The sequence below is a fragment of the Phyllobates terribilis genome, unplaced genomic scaffold (assembly GCF_046119375.1).
Source record: "Phyllobates terribilis strain yellow unplaced genomic scaffold, ASM4611937v1 Scaffold_629__1_contigs__length_933511, whole genome shotgun sequence".
NCBI classification, from domain to species: domain Eukaryota; kingdom Metazoa; phylum Chordata; class Amphibia; order Anura; family Dendrobatidae; genus Phyllobates; species Phyllobates terribilis.
The window spans coordinates 648,563-664,802 of record NW_027363389.1 but is presented as its reverse complement, the minus strand read 5'-3'; the positions used below and the strand labels follow the sequence as shown (position 1 = coordinate 664,802).

The 16,240-nt window shown below is 44.8% G+C and overlaps 13 non-coding genes across 13 annotated transcripts; all 13 read left to right on the top strand.

Moving 5' to 3' along the window:
• The first annotated feature begins 65 nt into the window (after positions 1-65).
• LOC141233860 (U2 spliceosomal RNA) lies at positions 66-256 on the top strand. Its single transcript, XR_012299888.1, has one exon. It is a non-coding gene; the product is annotated as a U2 spliceosomal RNA (small nuclear RNA).
• A 1,115-nt stretch (positions 257-1,371) lies between these two features.
• Positions 1,372-1,562, top strand: LOC141233859 (U2 spliceosomal RNA). Its single transcript, XR_012299887.1, has one exon. It is a non-coding gene; the product is annotated as a U2 spliceosomal RNA (small nuclear RNA).
• Positions 1,563-2,677: 1,115 nt separating this feature from the next.
• On the top strand, positions 2,678-2,868 carry LOC141233858 (U2 spliceosomal RNA). The gene has a single exon (XR_012299886.1). It is a non-coding gene; the product is annotated as a U2 spliceosomal RNA (small nuclear RNA).
• A 1,115-nt stretch (positions 2,869-3,983) lies between these two features.
• Positions 3,984-4,174, top strand: LOC141233857 (U2 spliceosomal RNA). The gene has a single exon (XR_012299885.1). It is a non-coding gene; the product is annotated as a U2 spliceosomal RNA (small nuclear RNA).
• Positions 4,175-5,289: 1,115 nt separating this feature from the next.
• Positions 5,290-5,480, top strand: LOC141233856 (U2 spliceosomal RNA). The gene has a single exon (XR_012299884.1). It is a non-coding gene; the product is annotated as a U2 spliceosomal RNA (small nuclear RNA).
• A 1,115-nt stretch (positions 5,481-6,595) lies between these two features.
• On the top strand, positions 6,596-6,786 carry LOC141233855 (U2 spliceosomal RNA). The gene has a single exon (XR_012299883.1). It is a non-coding gene; the product is annotated as a U2 spliceosomal RNA (small nuclear RNA).
• A 1,114-nt stretch (positions 6,787-7,900) lies between these two features.
• Positions 7,901-8,091, top strand: LOC141233853 (U2 spliceosomal RNA). Its single transcript, XR_012299881.1, has one exon. It is a non-coding gene; the product is annotated as a U2 spliceosomal RNA (small nuclear RNA).
• Positions 8,092-9,206: 1,115 nt separating this feature from the next.
• On the top strand, positions 9,207-9,397 carry LOC141233852 (U2 spliceosomal RNA). Its single transcript, XR_012299880.1, has one exon. It is a non-coding gene; the product is annotated as a U2 spliceosomal RNA (small nuclear RNA).
• A 1,115-nt stretch (positions 9,398-10,512) lies between these two features.
• Positions 10,513-10,703, top strand: LOC141233851 (U2 spliceosomal RNA). The gene has a single exon (XR_012299879.1). It is a non-coding gene; the product is annotated as a U2 spliceosomal RNA (small nuclear RNA).
• A 1,115-nt stretch (positions 10,704-11,818) lies between these two features.
• LOC141233850 (U2 spliceosomal RNA) lies at positions 11,819-12,009 on the top strand. The gene has a single exon (XR_012299878.1). It is a non-coding gene; the product is annotated as a U2 spliceosomal RNA (small nuclear RNA).
• Positions 12,010-13,124: 1,115 nt separating this feature from the next.
• Positions 13,125-13,315, top strand: LOC141233849 (U2 spliceosomal RNA). The gene has a single exon (XR_012299877.1). It is a non-coding gene; the product is annotated as a U2 spliceosomal RNA (small nuclear RNA).
• A 1,118-nt stretch (positions 13,316-14,433) lies between these two features.
• LOC141233848 (U2 spliceosomal RNA) lies at positions 14,434-14,624 on the top strand. The gene has a single exon (XR_012299876.1). It is a non-coding gene; the product is annotated as a U2 spliceosomal RNA (small nuclear RNA).
• Positions 14,625-15,739: 1,115 nt separating this feature from the next.
• On the top strand, positions 15,740-15,930 carry LOC141233847 (U2 spliceosomal RNA). The gene has a single exon (XR_012299875.1). It is a non-coding gene; the product is annotated as a U2 spliceosomal RNA (small nuclear RNA).
• Positions 15,931-16,240: the final 310 nt, after the last annotated feature.

The window sequence follows — 16,240 nt, the reverse complement described above, 5'->3', positions numbered from 1 at the left end:
TCATCTCCACAAATGGACTTTTCAGGATCCTTGGGTGGCTCCGTAGTTTGAAACCAATTCTGGTTATCGCTTCTCGGCCTTTTGGCTAAGATCAAGTGTAGTATCTGTTCTTATCAGTTTAATATCTGATACGTCCCCTATCTGGGGACCATATATTAAATGGATTTTTAGAACAGGGAGATGGAAAAAGAGCTTGCTCTGTCCACTCCACGCATTGACCTGGTATTGCAGTATCTCCAGGACCGGTGCACCCCTTCTTTAATGCAGTTTCTAAAATCAGAAAGAATTGAATTCAATGTTTTTTGTTCATTTTGCTTGTTTGTCGGATTTTGGGATGGACTCTTTGGCTTTGCTTTTCTTCTCCTCATTGGATTTTTCATGTTCAAAGTTGCAGAAGCCAGATTACAAGCTCATTTTGGTTCAACTTCAGCAACTGTGCATTGCATTGCCATGTAATGTGATGCAATGCTATCTTTCTAGCTCTCCCTTTTTACTTCCTTTTGGATAAACAGACATATTAGGCAAGCATTTTGGAGCTTTCACCTAAATAACTACAGGTGGTGAGATAAGCTGCACAATATAATTGACCTTTCAGTATATTGTTGCACACACACCATCTATTTAGCAAATGCCCTTGTTATCAACAGCAGCCTTTTAAACTCACCTGAGCTAACAGGTATGTGCGCTGGTTACTCTGCTGCGCTTAAAATTTCTTTTTTGGTTTGCTACAATGCCTTTTCTGAAACGTTGTCTCCTTCTGCTGGAACACTGACTTCTTTCATTTAATGCCTGCAGACTATAAAAGAGAACCCAACCCAAAAAGTTTGGTTGATTAGTCTGTGGCATTCTGTTAAACTGTTGCTTATGGCGGTCTCTGTGAGCTTCTCAGCGACATTCAGCCAGCCAGGTATCCTGCCTGCAGTAGATGGAATGTGGCAATGGAACGCTGGCTGCGCGTGTCATAATAGGCTCTGAGCCTTTATATACCTGTGCACAGCAGCAGCCACCTTCAGTCTGCTGCTGGACAGCCAGCAGCAGCAGCAGCAGGAGAGGTATGTAATCAGGAGCCCTCCTGCTAAGGGTAGACAGCTGCTCGTTCCACCCCACCCCCCGCCTTAATTGGTTCTCCTCCCTTCCAACGGTGTTGAGGCGGGTGGGAACAGCAGGGGGTGAAGGTGCTGTGTTTAAAGAGGTGGAGTTATGCAGATCTAAAACGCGTGGATTGCAGCAGCAGCAAGCCGAAAAGTGCAGGCATGTAAGGGATCTAGAGGTTGACAACATGTCTTCTTAACGGGAGTCCAGGAGCTCATCTCCACAAATGGACTTTTCAGGATCCTTGGGTGGCTCCGTAGTTTGAAACCAATTCTGGTTATCGCTTCTCGGCCTTTTGGCTAAGATCAAGTGTAGTATCTGTTCTTATCAGTTTAATATCTGATACGTCCCCTATCTGGGGACCATATATTAAATGGATTTTTAGAACAGGGAGATGGAAAAAGAGCTTGCTCTGTCCACTCCACGCATTGACCTGGTATTGCAGTATCTCCAGGACCGGTGCACCCCTTCTTTAATGCAGTTTCTAAAATCAGAAAGAATTGAATTCAATGTTTTTTGTTCATTTTGCTTGTTTGTCGGATTTTGGGATGGACTCTTTGGCTTTGCTTTTCTTCTCCTCATTGGATTTTTCATGTTCAAAGTTGCAGAAGCCAGATTACAAGCTCATTTTGGTTCAACTTCATCAACTGTGCATTGCATTGCCATGTAATGTGATGCAATGCTATCTTTCTAGCTCTCCCTTTTTACTTCCTTTTGGATAAACAGACATATTAGGCAAGCATTTTGGAGCTTTCACCTAAATAACTACAGGTGGTGAGATAAGCTGCACAATATAATTGACCTTTCAGTATATTGTTGCACACACACCATCTATTTAGCAAATGCCCTTGTTATCAACAGCAGCCTTTTAAACTCACCTGAGCTAACAGGTATGTGCGCTGGTTACTCTGCTGCGCTTAAAATTTCTTTTTTGGTTTGCTACAATGCCTTTTCTGAAACGTTGTCTCCTTCTGCTGGAACACTGACTTCTTTCATTTAATGCCTGCAGACTATAAAAGAGAACCCAACCCAAAAAGTTTGGTTGATTAGTCTGTGGCATTCTGTTAAACTGTTGCTTATGGCGGTCTCTGTGAGCTTCTCAGCGACATTCAGCCAGCCAGGTATCCTGCCTGCAGTAGATGGAATGTGGCAATGGAACGCTGGCTGCGCGTGTCATAATAGGCTCTGAGCCTTTATATACCTGTGCACAGCAGCAGCCACCTTCAGTCTGCTGCTGGACAGCCAGCAGCAGCAGCAGCAGGAGAGGTATGTAATCAGGAGCCCTCCTGCTAAGGGTAGACAGCTGCTCGTTCCACCCCACCCCCCGCCTTAATTGGTTCTCCTCCCTTCCAACGGTGTTGAGGCGGGTGGGAACAGCAGGGGGTGAAGGTGCTGTGTTTAAAGAGGTGGAGTTATGCAGATCTAAAACGCGTGGATTGCAGCAGCAGCAAGCCGAAAAGTGCAGGCATGTAAGGGATCTAGAGGTTGACAACATGTCTTCTTAACGGGAGTCCAGGAGCTCATCTCCACAAATGGACTTTTCAGGATCCTTGGGTGGCTCCGTAGTTTGAAACCAATTCTGGTTATCGCTTCTCGGCCTTTTGGCTAAGATCAAGTGTAGTATCTGTTCTTATCAGTTTAATATCTGATACGTCCCCTATCTGGGGACCATATATTAAATGGATTTTTAGAACAGGGAGATGGAAAAAGAGCTTGCTCTGTCCACTCCACGCATTGACCTGGTATTGCAGTATCTCCAGGACCGGTGCACCCCTTCTTTAATGCAGTTTCTAAAATCAGAAAGAATTGAATTCAATGTTTTTTGTTCATTTTGCTTGTTTGTCGGATTTTGGGATGGACTCTTTGGCTTTGCTTTTCTTCTCCTCATTGGATTTTTCATGTTCAAAGTTGCAGAAGCCAGATTACAAGCTCATTTTGGTTCAACTTCAGCAACTGTGCTTTGCATTGCCATGTAATGTGAGGCAATGCTCTCTTTCTAGCTCTCCCTTTTTACTTCCTTTTGGATAAACAGACATATTAGGCAAGCATTTTGGAGCTTTCACCTAAATAACTACAGGTGGTGAGATAAGCTGCACAATATAATTGACCTTTCAGTATATTGTTGCACACACACCATCTATTTAGCAAATGCCCTTGTTATCAACAGCAGCCTTTTAAACTCACCTGAGCTAACAGGTATGTGCGCTGGTTACTCTGCTGCGCTTAAAATTTCTTTTTTGGTTTGCTACAATGCCTTTTCTGAAACGTTGTCTCCTTCTGCTGGAACACTGACTTCTTTCATTTAATGCCTGCAGACTATAAAAGAGAACCCAACCCAAAAAGTTTGGTTGATTAGTCTGTGGCATTCTGTTAAACTGTTGCTTATGGCGGTCTCTGTGAGCTTCTCAGCGACATTCAGCCAGCCAGGTATCCTGCCTGCAGTAGATGGAATGTGGCAATGGAACGCTGGCTGCGCGTGTCATAATAGGCTCTGAGCCTTTATATACCTGTGCACAGCAGCAGCCACCTTCAGTCTGCTGCTGGACAGCCAGCAGCAGCAGCAGCAGGAGAGGTATGTAATCAGGAGCCCTCCTGCTAAGGGTAGACAGCTGCTCGTTCCACCCCACCCCCCGCCTTAATTGGTTCTCCTCCCTTCCAACGGTGTTGAGGCGGGTGGGAACAGCAGGGGGTGAAGGTGCTGTGTTTAAAGAGGTGGAGTTATGCAGATCTAAAACGCGTGGATTGCAGCAGCAGCAAGCCGAAAAGTGCAGGCATGTAAGGGATCTAGAGGTTGACAACATGTCTTCTTAACGGGAGTCCAGGAGCTCATCTCCACAAATGGACTTTTCAGGATCCTTGGGTGGCTCCGTAGTTTGAAACCAATTCTGGTTATCGCTTCTCGGCCTTTTGGCTAAGATCAAGTGTAGTATCTGTTCTTATCAGTTTAATATCTGATACGTCCCCTATCTGGGGACCATATATTAAATGGATTTTTAGAACAGGGAGATGGAAAAAGAGCTTGCTCTGTCCACTCCACGCATTGACCTGGTATTGCAGTATCTCCAGGACCGGTGCACCCCTTCTTTAATGCAGTTTCTAAAATCAGAAAGAATTGAATTCAATGTTTTTTGTTCATTTTGCTTGTTTGTCGGATTTTGGGATGGACTCTTTGGCTTTGCTTTTCTTCTCCTCATTGGATTTTTCATGTTCAAAGTTGCAGAAGCCAGATTACAAGCTCATTTTGGTTCAACTTCAGCAACTGTGCATTGCATTGCCATGTAATGTGATGCAATGCTATCTTTCTAGCTCTCCCTTTTTACTTCCTTTTGGATAAACAGACATATTAGGCAAGCATTTTGGAGCTTTCACCTAAATAACTACAGGTGGTGAGATAAGCTGCACAATATAATTGACCTTTCAGTATATTGTTGCACACACACCATCTATTTAGCAAATGCCCTTGTTATCAACAGCAGCCTTTTAAACTCACCTGAGCTAACAGGTATGTGCGCTGGTTACTCTGCTGCGCTTAAAATTTCTTTTTTGGTTTGCTACAATGCCTTTTCTGAAACGTTGTCTCCTTCTGCTGGAACACTGACTTCTTTCATTTAATGCCTGCAGACTATAAAAGAGAACCCAACCCAAAAAGTTTGGTTGATTAGTCTGTGGCATTCTGTTAAACTGTTGCTTATGGCGGTCTCTGTGAGCTTCTCAGCGACATTTAGCCAGCCAGGTATCCTGCCTGCAGTAGATGGAATGTGGCAATGGAACGCTGGCTGCGCGTGTCATAATAGGCTCTGAGCCTTTATATACCTGTGCACAGCAGCAGCCACCTTCAGTCTGCTGCTGGACAGCCAGCAGCAGCAGCAGCAGGAGAGGTATGTAATCAGGAGCCCTCCTGCTAAGGGTAGACAGCTGCTCGTTCCACCCCACCCCCCGCCTTAATTGGTTCTCCTCCCTTCCAACGGTGTTGAGGCGGGTGGGAACAGCAGGGGGTGAAGGTGCTGTGTTTAAAGAGGTGGAGTTATGCAGATCTAAAACGCGTGGATTGCAGCAGCAGCAAGCCGAAAAGTGCAGGCATGTAAGGGATCTAGAGGTTGACAACATGTCTTCTTAACGGGAGTCCAGGAGCTCATCTCCACAAATGGACTTTTCAGGATCCTTGGGTGGCTCCGTAGTTTGAAACCAATTCTGGTTATCGCTTCTCGGCCTTTTGGCTAAGATCAAGTGTAGTATCTGTTCTTATCAGTTTAATATCTGATACGTCCCCTATCTGGGGACCATATATTAAATGGATTTTTAGAACAGGGAGATGGAAAAAGAGCTTGCTCTGTCCACTCCACGCATTGACCTGGTATTGCAGTATCTCCAGGACCGGTGCACCCCTTCTTTAATGCAGTTTCTAAAATCAGAAAGAATTGAATTCAATGTTTTTTGTTCATTTTGCTTGTTTGTCGGATTTTGGGATGGACTCTTTGGCTTTGCTTTTCTTCTCCTCATTGGATTTTTCATGTTCAAAGTTGCAGAAGCCAGATTACAAGCTCATTTTGGTTCAACTTCAGCAACTGTGCATTGCATTGCCATGTAATGTGATGCAATGCTATCTTTCTAGCTCTCCCTTTTTACTTCCTTTTGGATAAACAGACATATTAGGCAAGCATTTTGGAGCTTTCACCTAAATAACTACAGGTGGTGAGATAAGCTGCACAATATAATTGACCTTTCAGTATATTGTTGCACACACACCATCTATTTAGCAAATGCCCTTGTTATCAACAGCAGCCTTTTAAACTCACCTGAGCTAACAGGTATGTGCGCTGGTTACTCTGCTGCGCTTAAAATTTCTTTTTTGGTTTGCTACAATGCCTTTTCTGAAACATTGTCTCCTTCTGCTGGAACACTGACTTCTTTCATTTAATGCCTGCAGACTATAAAAGAGAACCCAACCCAAAAAGTTTGGTTGATTAGTCTGTGGCATTCTGTTAAACTGTTGCTTATGGCGGTCTCTGTGAGCTTCTCAGCGACATTCAGCCAGCCAGGTATCCTGCCTGCAGTAGATGGAATGTGGCAATGGAACGCTGGCTGCGCGTGTCATAATAGGCTCTGAGCCTTTATATACCTGTGCACAGCAGCAGCCACCTTCAGTCTGCTGCTGGACAGCCAGCAGCAGCAGCAGCAGGAGAGGTATGTAATCAGGAGCCCTCCTGCTAAGGGTAGACAGCTGCTCGTTCCACCCCACCCCCCGCCTTAATTGGTTCTCCTCCCTTCCAACGGTGTTGAGGCGGGTGGGAACAGCAGGGGGTGAAGGTGCTGTGTTTAAAGAGGTGGAGTTATGCAGATCTAAAACGCGTGGATTGCAGCAGCAGCAAGCCGAAAAGTGCAGGCATGTAAGGGATCTAGAGGTTGACAACATGTCTTCTTAACGGGAGTCCAGGAGCTCATCTCCACAAATGGACTTTTCAGGATCCTTGGGTGGCTCCGTAGTTTGAAACCAATTCTGGTTATCGCTTCTCGGCCTTTTGGCTAAGATCAAGTGTAGTATCTGTTCTTATCAGTTTAATATCTGATACGTCCCCTATCTGGGGACCATATATTAAATGGATTTTTAGAACAGGGAGATGGAAAAAGAGCTTGCTCTGTCCACTCCACGCATTGACCTGGTATTGCAGTATCTCCAGGACCGGTGCACCCCTTCTTTAATGCAGTTTCTAAAATCAGAAAGAATTGAATTCAATGTTTTTGTTCATTTTGCTTGTTTGTCGGATTTTGGGATGGACTCTTTGGCTTTGCTTTTCTTCTCCTCATTGGATTTTTCATGTTCAAAGTTGCAGAAGCCAGATTACAAGCTCATTTTGGTTCAACTTCAGCAACTGTGCATTGCATTGCCATGTAATGTGATGCAATGCTATCTTTCTAGCTCTCCCTTTTTACTTCCTTTTGGATAAACAGACATATTAGGCAAGCATTTTGGAGCTTTCACCTAAATAACTACAGGTGGTGAGATAAGCTGCACAATATAATTGACCTTTCAGTGTATTGTTGCACACACACCATCTATTTAGCAAATGCCCTTGTTATCAACAGCAGCCTTTTAAACTCACCTGAGCTAACAGGTATGTGCGCTGGTTACTCTGCTGCGCTTAAAATTTCTTTTTTGGTTTGCTACAATGCCTTTTCTGAAACGTTGTCTCCTTCTGCTGGAACACTGACTTCTTTCATTTAATGCCTGCAGACTATAAAAGAGAACCCAACCCAAAAAGTTTGGTTGATTAGTCTGTGGCATTCTGTTAAACTGTTGCTTATGGCGGTCTCTGTGAGCTTCTCAGCGACATTCAGCCAGCCAGGTATCCTGCCTGCAGTAGATGGAATGTGGCAATGGAACGCTGGCTGCGCGTGTCATAATAGGCTCTGAGCCTTTATATACCTGTGCACAGCAGCAGCCACCTTCAGTCTGCTGCTGGACAGCCAGCAGCAGCAGCAGCAGGAGAGGTATGTAATCAGGAGCCCTCCTGCTAAGGGTAGACAGCTGCTCGTTCCACCCCACCCCCCACCTTAATTGGTTCTCCTCCCTTCCAACGGTGTTGAGGCGGGTGGGAACAGCAGGGGGTGAAGGTGCTGTGTTTAAAGAGGTGGAGTTATGCAGATCTAAAACGCGTGGATTGCAGCAGCAGCAAGCCGAAAAGTGCAGGCATGTAAGGGATCTAGAGGTTGACAACATGTCTTCTTAACGGGAGTCCAGGAGCTCATCTCCACAAATGGACTTTTCAGGATCCTTGGGTGGCTCCGTAGTTTGAAACCAATTCTGGTTATCGCTTCTCGGCCTTTTGGCTAAGATCAAGTGTAGTATCTGTTCTTATCAGTTTAATATCTGATACGTCCCCTATCTGGGGACCATATATTAAATGGATTTTTAGAACAGGGAGATGGAAAAAGAGCTTGCTCTGTCCACTCCACGCATTGACCTGGTATTGCAGTATCTCCAGGACCGGTGCACCCCTTCTTTAATGCAGTTTCTAAAATCAGAAAGAATTGAATTCAATGTTTTTTGTTCATTTTGCTTGTTTGTCGGATTTTGGGATGGACTCTTTGGCTTTGCTTTTCTTCTCCTCATTGGATTTTTCATGTTCAAAGTTGCAGAAGCCAGATTACAAGCTCATTTTGGTTCAACTTCAGCAACTGTGCATTGCATTGCCATGTAATGTGATGCAATGCTATCTTTCTAGCTCTCCCTTTTTACTTCCTTTTGGATAAACAGACATATTAGGCAAGCATTTTGGAGCTTTCACCTAAATAACTACAGGTGGTGAGATAAGCTGCACAATATAATTGACCTTTCAGTGTATTGTTGCACACACACCATCTATTTAGCAAATGCCCTTGTTATCAACAGCAGCCTTTTAAACTCACCTGAGCTAACAGGTATGTGCGCTGGTTACTCTGCTGCGCTTAAAATTTCTTTTTTGGTTTGCTACAATGCCTTTTCTGAAACGTTGTCTCCTTCTGCTGGAACACTGACTTCTTTCATTTAATGCCTGCAGACTATAAAAGAGAACCCAACCCAAAAAGTTTGGTTGATTAGTCTGTGGCATTCTGTTAAACTGTTGCTTATGGCGGTCTCTGTGAGCTTCTCAGCGACATTCAGCCAGCCAGGTATCCTGCCTGCAGTAGATGGAATGTGGCAATGGAACGCTGGCTGCGCGTGTCATAATAGGCTCTGAGCCTTTATATACCTGTGCACAGCAGCAGCCACCTTCAGTCTGCTGCTGGACAGCCAGCAGCAGCAGCAGCAGGAGAGGTATGTAATCAGGAGCCCTCCTGCTAAGGGTAGACAGCTGCTCGTTCCACCCCACCCCCCGCCTTAATTGGTTCTCCTCCCTTCCAACGGTGTTGAGGCGGGTGGGAACAGCAGGGGATGAAGGTGCTGTGTTTAAAGAGGTGGAGTTATGCAGATCTAAAACGCGTGGATTGCAGCAGCAGCAAGCCGAAAAGTGCAGGCATGTAAGGGATCTAGAGGTTGACAACATGTCTTCTTAACGGGAGTCCAGGAGCTCATCTCCACAAATGGACTTTTCAGGATCCTTGGGTGGCTCCGTAGTTTGAAACCAATTCTGGTTATCGCTTCTCGGCCTTTTGGCTAAGATCAAGTGTAGTATCTGTTCTTATCAGTTTAATATCTGATACGTCCCCTATCTGGGGACCATATATTAAATGGATTTTTAGAACAGGGAGATGGAAAAAGAGCTTGCTCTGTCCACTCCACGCATTGACCTGGTATTGCAGTATCTCCAGGACCGGTGCACCCCTTCTTTAATGCAGTTTCTAAAATCAGAAAGAATTGAATTCAATGTTTTTTGTTCATTTTGCTTGTTTGTCGGATTTTGGGATGGACTCTTTGGCTTTGCTTTTCTTCTCCTCATTGGATTTTTCATGTTCAAAGTTGCAGAAGCCAGATTACAAGCTCATTTTGGTTCAACTTCAGCAACTGTGCATTGCATTGCCATGTAATGTGATGCAATGCTATCTTTCTAGCTCTCCCTTTTTACTTCCTTTTGGATAAACAGACATATTAGGCAAGCATTTTGGAGCTTTCACCTAAATAACTACAGGTGGTGAGATAAGCTGCACAATATAATTAACCTTTCAGTATATTGTTGCACACACACCATCTATTTAGCAAATGCCCTTGTTATCAACAGCAGCCTTTTAAACTCACCTGAGCTAACAGGTATGTGCGCTGGTTACTCTGCTGCGCTTAAAATTTCTTTTTTGGTTTGCTACAATGCCTTTTCTGAAACGTTGTCTCCTTCTGCTGGAACACTGACTTCTTTCATTTAATGCCTGCAGACTATAAAAGAGAACCCAACCCAAAAAGTTTGGTTGATTAGTCTGTGGCATTCTGTTAAACTGTTGCTTATGGCGGTCTCTGTGAGCTTCTCAGCGACATTCAGCCAGCCAGGTATCCTGCCTGCAGTAGATGGAATGTGGCAATGGAACGCTGGCTGCGCGTGTCATAATAGGCTCTGAGCCTTTATATACCTGTGCACAGCAGCAGCCACCTTCAGTCTGCTGCTGGACAGCCAGCAGCAGCAGCAGCAGGAGAGGTATGTAATCAGGAGCCCTCCTGCTAAGGGTAGACAGCTGCTCGTTCCACCCCACCCCCCGCCTTAATTGGTTCTCCTCCCTTCCAACGGTGTTGAGGCGGGTGGGAACAGCAGGGGGTGAAGGTGCTGTGTTTAAAGAGGTGGAGTTATGCAGATCTAAAACGCGTGGATTGCAGCAGCAGCAAGCCGAAAAGTGCAGGCATGTAAGGGATCTAGAGGTTGACAACATGTCTTCTTAACGGGAGTCCAGGAGCTCATCTCCACAAATGGACTTTTCAGGATCCTTGGGTGGCTCCGTAGTTTGAAACCAATTCTGGTTATCGCTTCTCGGCCTTTTGGCTAAGATCAAGTGTAGTATCTGTTCTTATCAGTTTAATATCTGATACGTCCCCTATCTGGGGACCATATATTAAATGGATTTTTAGAACAGGGAGATGGAAAAAGAGCTTGCTCTGTCCACTCCACGCATTGACCTGGTATTGCAGTATCTCCAGGACCGGTGCACCCCTTCTTTAATGCAGTTTCTAAAATCAGAAAGAATTGAATTCAATGTTTTTTGTTCATTTTGCTTGTTTGTCGGATTTTGGGATGGACTCTTTGGCTTTGCTTTTCTTCTCCTCATTGGATTTTTCATGTTCAAAGTTGCAGAAGCCAGATTACAAGCTCATTTTGGTTCAACTTCAGCAACTGTGCATTGCATTGCCATGTAATGTGATGCAATGCTATCTTTCTAGCTCTCCCTTTTTACTTCCTTTTGGATAAACAGACATATTAGGCAAGCATTTTGGAGCTTTCACCTAAATAACTACAGGTGGTGAGATAAGCTGCACAATATAATTGACCTTTCAGTATATTGTTGCACACACACCATCTATTTAGCAAATGCCCTTGTTATCAACAGCAGCCTTTTAAACTCACCTGAGCTAACAGGTATGTGCGCTGGTTACTCTGCTGCGCTTAAAATTTCTTTTTTGGTTTGCTACAATGCCTTTTCTGAAACGTTGTCTCCTTCTGCTGGAACACTGACTTCTTTCATTTAATGCCTGCAGACTATAAAAGAGAACCCAACCCAAAAAGTTTGGTTGATTAGTCTGTGGCATTCTGTTAAACTGTTGCTTATGGCGGTCTCTGTGAGCTTCTCAGCGACATTCAGCCAGCCAGGTATCCTGCCTGCAGTAGATGGAATGTGGCAATGGAACGCTGGCTGCGCGTGTCATAATAGGCTCTGAGCCTTTATATACCTGTGCACAGCAGCAGCCACCTTCAGTCTGCTGCTGGACAGCCAGCAGCAGCAGCAGCAGGAGAGGTATGTAATCAGGAGCCCTCCTGCTAAGGGTAGACAGCTGCTCGTTCCACCCCACCCCCCGCCTTAATTGGTTCTCCTCCCTTCCAACGGTGTTGAGGCGGGTGGGAACAGCAGGGGGTGAAGGTGCTGTGTTTAAAGAGGTGGAGTTATGCAGATCTAAAACGCGTGGATTGCAGCAGCAGCAAGCCGAAAAGTGCAGGCATGTAAGGGATCTAGAGGTTGACAACATGTCTTCTTAACGGGAGTCCAGGAGCTCATCTCCACAAATGGACTTTTCAGGATCCTTGGGTGGCTCCGTAGTTTGAAACCAATTCTGGTTATCGCTTCTCGGCCTTTTGGCTAAGATCAAGTGTAGTATCTGTTCTTATCAGTTTAATATCTGATACGTCCCCTATCTGGGGACCATATATTAAATGGATTTTTAGAACAGGGAGATGGAAAAAGAGCTTGCTCTGTCCACTCCACGCATTGACCTGGTATTGCAGTATCTCCAGGACCGGTGCACCCCTTCTTTAATGCAGTTTCTAAAATCAGAAAGAATTGAATTCAATGTTTTTTGTTCATTTTGCTTGTTTGTCGGATTTTGGGATGGACTCTTTGGCTTTGCTTTTCTTCTCCTCATTGGATTTTTCATGTTCAAAGTTGCAGAAGCCAGATTACAAGCTCATTTTGGTTCAACTTCAGCAACTGTGCATTGCATTGCCATGTAATGTGATGCAATGCTATCTTTCTAGCTCTCCCTTTTTACTTCCTTTTGGATAAACAGACATATTAGGCAAGCATTTTGGAGCTTTCACCTAAATAACTACAGGTGGTGAGATAAGCTGCACAATATAATTGACCTTTCAGTATATTGTTGCACACACACCATCTATTTAGCAAATGCCCTTGTTATCAACAGCAGCCTTTTAAACTCACCTGAGCTAACAGGTATGTGCGCTGGTTACTCTGCTGCGCTTAAAATTTCTTTTTTGGTTTGCTACAATGCCTTTTCTGAAACGTTGTCTCCTTCTGCTGGAACACTGACTTCTTTCATTTAATGCCTGCAGACTATAAAAGAGAACCCAACCCAAAAAGTTTGGTTGATTAGTCTGTGGCATTCTGTTAAACTGTTGCTTATGGCGGTCTCTGTGAGCTTCTCAGCGACATTCAGCCAGCCAGGTATCCTGCCTGCAGTAGATGGAATGTGGCAATGGAACGCTGGCTGCGCGTGTCATAATAGGCTCTGAGCCTTTATATACCTGTGCACAGCAGCAGCCACCTTCAGTCTGCTGCTGGACAGCCAGCAGCAGCAGCAGCAGGAGAGGTATGTAATCAGGAGCCCTCCTGCTAAGGGTAGACAGCTGCTCGTTCCACCCCACCCCCCGCCTTAATTGGTTCTCCTCCCTTCCAACGGTGTTGAGGCGGGTGGGAACAGCAGGGGGTGAAGGTGCTGTGTTTAAAGAGGTGGAGTTATGCAGATCTAAAACGCGTGGATTGCAGCAGCAGCAAGCCGAAAAGTGCAGGCATGTAAGGGATCTAGAGGTTGACAACATGTCTTCTTAACGGGAGTCCAGGAGCTCATTTCCACAAATGGACTTTTCAGGATCCTTGGGTGGCTCCGTAGTTTGAAACCAATTCTGGTTATCGCTTCTCGGCCTTTTGGCTAAGATCAAGTGTAGTATCTGTTCTTATCAGTTTAATATCTGATACGTCCCCTATCTGGGGACCATATATTAAATGGATTTTTAGAACAGGGAGATGGAAAAAGAGCTTGCTCTGTCCACTCCACGCATTGACCTGGTATTGCAGTATCTCCAGGACCGGTGCACCCCTTCTTTAATGCAGTTTCTAAAATCAGAAAGAATTGAATTCAATGTTTTTTGTTCATTTTGCTTGTTTGTCGGATTTTGGGATGGACTCTTTGGCTTTGCTTTTCTTCTCCTCATTGGATTTTTCATGTTCAAAGTTGCAGAAGCCAGATTACAAGCTCATTTTGGTTCAACTTCAGCAACTGTGCATTGCATTGCCATGTAATGTGATGCAATGCTATCTTTCTAGCTCTCCCTTTTTACTTCCTTTTGGATAAACAGACATATTAGGCAAGCATTTTGGAGCTTTCACCTAAATAACTACAGGTGGTGAGATAAGCTGCACAATATAATTGACCTTTCAGTATATTGTTGCACACACACTATCTATTTAGCAAATGCCCTTGTTATCAACAGCAGCCTTTTAAACTCACCTGAGCTAACAGGTATGTGCGCTGGTTACTCTGCTGCGCTTAAAATTTCTTTTTTGGTTTGCTACAATGCCTTTTCTGAAACGTTGTCTCCTTCTGCTGGAACACTGACTTCTTTCATTTAATGCCTGCAGACTATAAAAGAGAACCCAACCCAAAAAGTTTGGTTGATTAGTCTGTGGCATTCTGTTAAACTGTTGCTTATGGCGGTCTCTGTGAGCTTCTCAGCGACATTCAGCCAGCCAGGTATCCTGCCTGCAGTAGATGGAATGTGGCAATGGAACGCTGGCTGCGCGTGTCATAATAGGCTCTGAGCCTTTATATACCTGTGCACAGCAGCAGCCACCTTCAGTCTGCTGCTGGACAGCCAGCAGCAGCAGCAGCAGCAGGAGAGGTATGTAATCAGGAGCCCTCCTGCTAAGGGTAGACAGCTGCTCGTTCCACCCCACCCCCCGCCTTAATTGGTTCTCCTCCCTTCCAACGGTGTTGAGGCGGGTGGGAACAGCAGGGGGTGAAGGTGCTGTGTTTAAAGAGGTGGAGTTATGCAGATCTAAAACGCGTGGATTGCAGCAGCAGCAAGCCGAAAAGTGCAGGCATGTAAGGGATCTAGAGGTTGACAACATGTCTTCTTAACGGGAGTCCAGGAGCTCATCTCCACAAATGGACTTTTCAGGATCCTTGGGTGGCTCCGTAGTTTGAAACCAATTCTGGTTATCGCTTCTCGGCCTTTTGGCTAAGATCAAGTGTAGTATCTGTTCTTATCAGTTTAATATCTGATACGTCCCCTATCTGGGGACCATATATTAAATGGATTTTTAGAACAGGGAGATGGAAAAAGAGCTTGCTCTGTCCACTCCACGCATTGACCTGGTATTGCAGTATCTCCAGGACCGGTGCACCCCTTCTTTAATGCAGTTTCTAAAATCAGAAAGAATTGAATTCAATGTTTTTTGTTCATTTTGCTTGTTTGTCGGATTTTGGGATGGACTCTTTGGCTTTGCTTTTCTTCTCCTCATTGGATTTTTCATGTTCAAAGTTGCAGAAGCCAGATTACAAGCTCATTTTGGTTCAACTTCAGCAACTGTGCATTGCATTGCCATGTAATGTGATGCAATGCTATCTTTCTAGCTCTCCCTTTTTACTTCCTTTTGGATAAACAGACATATTAGGCAAGCATTTTGGAGCTTTCACCTAAATAACTACAGGTGGTGAGATAAGCTGCACAATATAATTGACCTTTCAGTATATTGTTGCACACACACCATCTATTTAGCAAATGCCCTTGTTATCAACAGCAGCCTTTTAAACTCACCTGAGCTAACAGGTATGTGCGCTGGTTACTCTGCTGCGCTTAAAATTTCTTTTTTGGTTTGCTACAATGCCTTTTCTGAAACGTTGTCTCCTTCTGCTGGAACACTGACTTCTTTCATTTAATGCCTGCAGACTATAAAAGAGAACCCAACCCAAAAAGTTTGGTTGATTAGTCTGTGGCATTCTGTTAAACTGTTGCTTATGGCGGTCTCTGTGAGCTTCTCAGCGACATTCAGCCAGCCAGGTATCCTGCCTGCAGTAGATGGAATGTGGCAATGGAACGCTGGCTGCGCATGTCATAATAGGCTCTGAGCCTTTATATACCTGTGCACAGCAGCAGCCACCTTCAGTCTGCTGCTGGACAGCCAGCAGCAGCAGCAGCAGGAGAGGTATGTAATCAGGAGCCCTCCTGCTAAGGGTAGACAGCTGCTCGTTCCACCCCACCCCCCGCCTTAATTGGTTCTCCTCCCTTCCAACGGTGTTGAGGCGGGTGGGAACAGCAGGGGGTGAAGGTGCTGTGTTTAAAGAGGTGGAGTTATGCAGATCTAAAACGCGTGGATTGCAGCAGCAGCAAGCCGAAAAGTGCAGGCATGTAAGGGATCTAGAGGTTGACAACATGTCTTCTTAACGGGAGTCCAGGAGCTCATCTCCACAAATGGACTTTTCAGGATCCTTGGGTGGCTCCGTAGTTTGAAACCAATTCTGGTTATCGCTTCTCGGCCTTTTGGCTAAGATCAAGTGTAGTATCTGTTCTTATCAGTTTAATATCTGATACGTCCCCTATCTGGGGACCATATATTAAATGGATTTTTAGAACAGGGAGATGGAAAAAGAGCTTGCTCTGTCCACTCCACGCATTGACCTGGTATTGCAGTATCTCCAGGACCGGTGCACCCCTTCTTTAATGCAGTTTCTAAAATCAGAAAGAATTGAATTCAATGTTTTTTGTTCATTTTGCTTGTTTGTCGGGTTTTGGGATGGACTCTTTGGCTTTGCTTTTCTTCTCCTCATTGGATTTTTCATGTTCAAAGTTGCAGAAGCCAGATTACAAGCTCATTTTGGTTCAACTTCAGCAACTGTGCATTGCATTGCCATGTAATGTGATGCAATGCTATCTTTCTAGCTCTCCCTTTTTACTTCCTTTTGGATAAACAGACATATTAGGCAAGCATTTTGGAGCTTTCACCTAAATAACTACAGGTGGTGAGA